Raw genomic sequence first — 3,671 nt, 5'->3', positions numbered from 1 at the left:
CAGCAGAAGCACACAGGACAGTCTGGGCACAATCACTCCCAGGCACAGCCCCTCCCTTGTGCCCAACCTTCTGTATGGGGAGGGGACGCACCACTCACAGGCTCATTTTGCTTGATAGGCCTTGGAGGTCAGGCCAGACCTCAGGGGGATGGGGAAGAGTCTTCATCCTGCCCCTATCCCTGTGCAAGAGGAGGCCAGCAGGGCAGTGGAGAAGGAGCAATGAGGTCCTTTCCAGCATGAAGTGAATCAGAGTAAACCCACACCAAGCCCCCACCCCAGTCCTGTCCTTAGCACTGAGTCCCCTTCCCCAGGCCACTGCCCTGGTCTGGTGCTCAGGCCTATTTAAACCTACCAACCTATAATAATCAGTTGTCCAGCCCTCTACTGGGGCATAGCCCTGAATCCACGTTCCTGTCTGCCTTAAACTCTGCAAGGGCCATCATCTAACATGGAGAGTGGCCCCCATGGCAGATGTGGGCAGTGCCCCCACGGCCTCTCTGCCCCAGACACTCCACCTCAGGGCTGTCTATTGCCTGCTCAGCCTGTGCAAGGGACAAGCCAGAAGTCACAGGAGTGGTCAGCCCGCAGCCATGGGTGGGTGGGACGTGGAGGAGAACCATCCCAAGTTCCTGCCTTTCTGGAATGTGATAGGAGCCCCCGCTCAGAGGCCCTATGGTGAGGAGCTCCAGGCATACCTGCCCCTTTCCTGGGACCTCCTGGAGAAGCCACCTGTGCTAAGACCCTGCCTCAGGGTTGCCCCAGAGGAGCCCAGACTCAGTCTGTGATTTAAGTTTAAGCCTCAGCTGATTCCCAGGAGGTGAGCAAATCTCCCCACTGGATGGAGGGACAGAGTGCACCTCCTTGCCATACTCCAGCTTCACCTGTTAGAGCTGAAGACAGGTGCACCTCAGGACCTGGTGACTTGCCACTGGGCACTTCCTCTAGGAAACATTCATCTCCAGACAAGGAAGGAAGGACCTGAGTGTTTCCATCAGGAATGGAAAGCTGACCTTGTCAGCAAGATCCCTGGAAGAGCTGTATGCACATCATCACTTGAGACAGGCTGCTATAAGGTCACAGACCCACACCTAAAGCAGGGTCTGAAGAACCTCCATGCTTTCATCTGGAAGACATTGACTAGGCATCCAATTTCTGTCAGGAGTGCTCAATAAGTGACTCTGAAACCATGGCTACCTTGTGAGGTTGTGCTGGTTGTTCACTGCACCAAGTTTCTCTCCCTAAAACCTATGCACTGTGTTGGTGAGTGAGGGCCCCTGCTCCACTCTCCAGTCCACATGGCTGGATGCAGGGGTATGTTTGACCAGGAGGGAGTTGGACTCCTCTGCCAGCCCAGGCCAAGTCTGGGTACCTTTGTCTAATTATATTGAGACCCCACATTGTGAGCAGTGGCTGTCTCACCTGGGTCTCCATGATGGCCCTGATGGCAGCTTTGGACTCCTCCAAGTTGTAGTCCACAGTCCACACGTGGGGCTTGCCGATGAAGTTCTCTGCATAGGGGTGCTGGGAGAACACCTGACCGGGGCCAGCAGGGGGTGGCTCTCCCTGTGCCCCCCATTTATCCCTTTTATCCCATTGCCTAACTCCTCTACCTCCCTCCCCAGGAACCTCAGTGCCCCTGCCCTGCCCCTCCTGGGCCAGCTGGGTCACCCACTCACCTCCTTTGAGGTGGGCTTGCCTGGGAAGAACATCCTGTGGGGCGGGATGAAGTGGGACTGCAGGAAGATGCAGATGTGGGCAATGGCCTCCAGGGGGTCCGGACCCTTATGGGGGAAGCCAAAGCCTATAAAGAGCTGAGGGGGCTGGGTACATGAGGTCAGGGAGGGCCGGGATCTCCACAGCCAGGCAGGGGTGTGGTGGGGGCAGCTGGCTCTCGTCCCTTGGTGCAGGGCTGGGTGGGGCACTGTGGACGCCTGGTCTTGCTGTCTATGATTCTGGAGGGCCGAGGACAGAGCAAGGATCCCAAGCCCAACAGGCTGCAGACCCGCATCCACAGTCGACCTCAAAGGACTTCCACTCACTCATCCTAAAAACACTAATTCAGCACCTAACCATGCCAGCCATGCATGCAGTGCTGGCTCCTGGAAGATGCTTCATAAATGATATTGAATCCAGGGCTGCTGGGTGAGGTTGTTCAGGTTGTCCACTGCACAGAGATATCCTTCCTTGTGTGACTTGCAGAAGCAGCGATTCAGGATGAATGGCCCCATGGGACAGTAGCCAGGGCCTCTCAACCAGCCTACCACCTGCTCAGAGGCTCCAAAAGGTCTGCCTGGCTCCTGTTCCCCTAACCAAGTCATGGCTCTGCCCATGCACCTGACCTTGTAGGCTCTCCCCTGCCTGCTGGACATCCCATGTTGGCCAGTCCTCTGGAGGACTGGACACAGGGCTCAGGCAGCAGAGCACACTGGGTCATGTCCACGTGTGGAAGGGGCCCTGCATGGTGGCAGTCACCCTGGTTGGCTTGTTGTGTGGCCCCCTCAGCACCTGTGGCCAGGCAAGCGAGGACAGTGTGCTAAGGCACTCACTTTGGCCTCTTGCAGTAGCTGCTGGAACTGAGGCTGGGACAAGAGGCCGTGGTTCTTCATGAAGGTGGGGACCTCGGGTGGCCTCTGGCTCTCCTAGTACACGGTGCTGTGGATCTCCATGTACTTGTTCAGGATGCTCAGGAACTTCTCCTTCCCCTGGAGGAGGATGGAGAGGAGGTGGAGCCTCATCCCAGGTCCCAGCAGCACCAGCACAGCAGATGCCCTGCCTCAGGGTGGCCTCCGGCCAGCTGTGTGGCCCTGGGCAAGGCCCCTCTCCTCTCTGGTCTTCGATTTTTTATCAGTGAGCACAGAGCTTGGACTAAACCAAAGGCTTCCAGTGTATTATTAGCCACGCAGTTTTTCTTCCAAAGGAAGCCAATGGGATCACACATTAAATGAATCCAAGTGGATCTGCTTGGCCTCCTCTAACCCTCAAAGGACCCCAAGTACCTCTGAGGAGCTGTGGACCTCCAAGGAGCTCAGATTACCCCACACACACCCATCCCTTCATCCCTCCATCCACCCACCCGTCCCTCCATCCACCCACCCATCCCTCCATTCACTGTCCCCCGAGATAACCTAGAACCTGGCAAAAGAGCAGTTAAACACCCAAGGAGACTCCAGATCTGACGGGCTAAAGAGAGACCATACCTTCACTCACCAGCCCCTCAGGACTTTGCTCTTAATTTAGACCCAGTCCTAAGAAGGGTGCTTTTCTGACTTTCCCGCCCGAAGCTCTTGAAGAGCCACAAGTTAGACGCTGTTGAAGGGCAGAGTGAGGACAGTCACAGTTAAAGGTGACAGTAGACAGATTCCCAGCAGGGACCACACTGAACAGCAGGAGTTCCACACACCTCAGCACCCCCCAAGGGCGGGCCATGCACCAGGGAGGCAGAACCCACCACAGCTGTCAGGAAAGGTTAGGTTATTTTCATTATGCAGCATCTCACAGGGCAGTGTGTGTATGTGTATTCTAGAGTCCTATTCAAAGCAGAACACTCAACTCTGGTGGGCCCCACCTGGTCAGCTCTGCATGCAGGCCTGCTGGTCATTTAAACAGGATTCATCTAACAGTTCTGCAGGACAGACCTACCCCATCTCATCCCCACCAAGAGAAAGTACCTA

Source organism: Sciurus carolinensis, unplaced genomic scaffold, assembly GCF_902686445.1.
Source record: "Sciurus carolinensis unplaced genomic scaffold, mSciCar1.2, whole genome shotgun sequence".
NCBI lineage: Eukaryota > Metazoa > Chordata > Mammalia > Rodentia > Sciuridae > Sciurus > Sciurus carolinensis.
Note: the sequence above shows the minus strand (reverse complement) of the source record.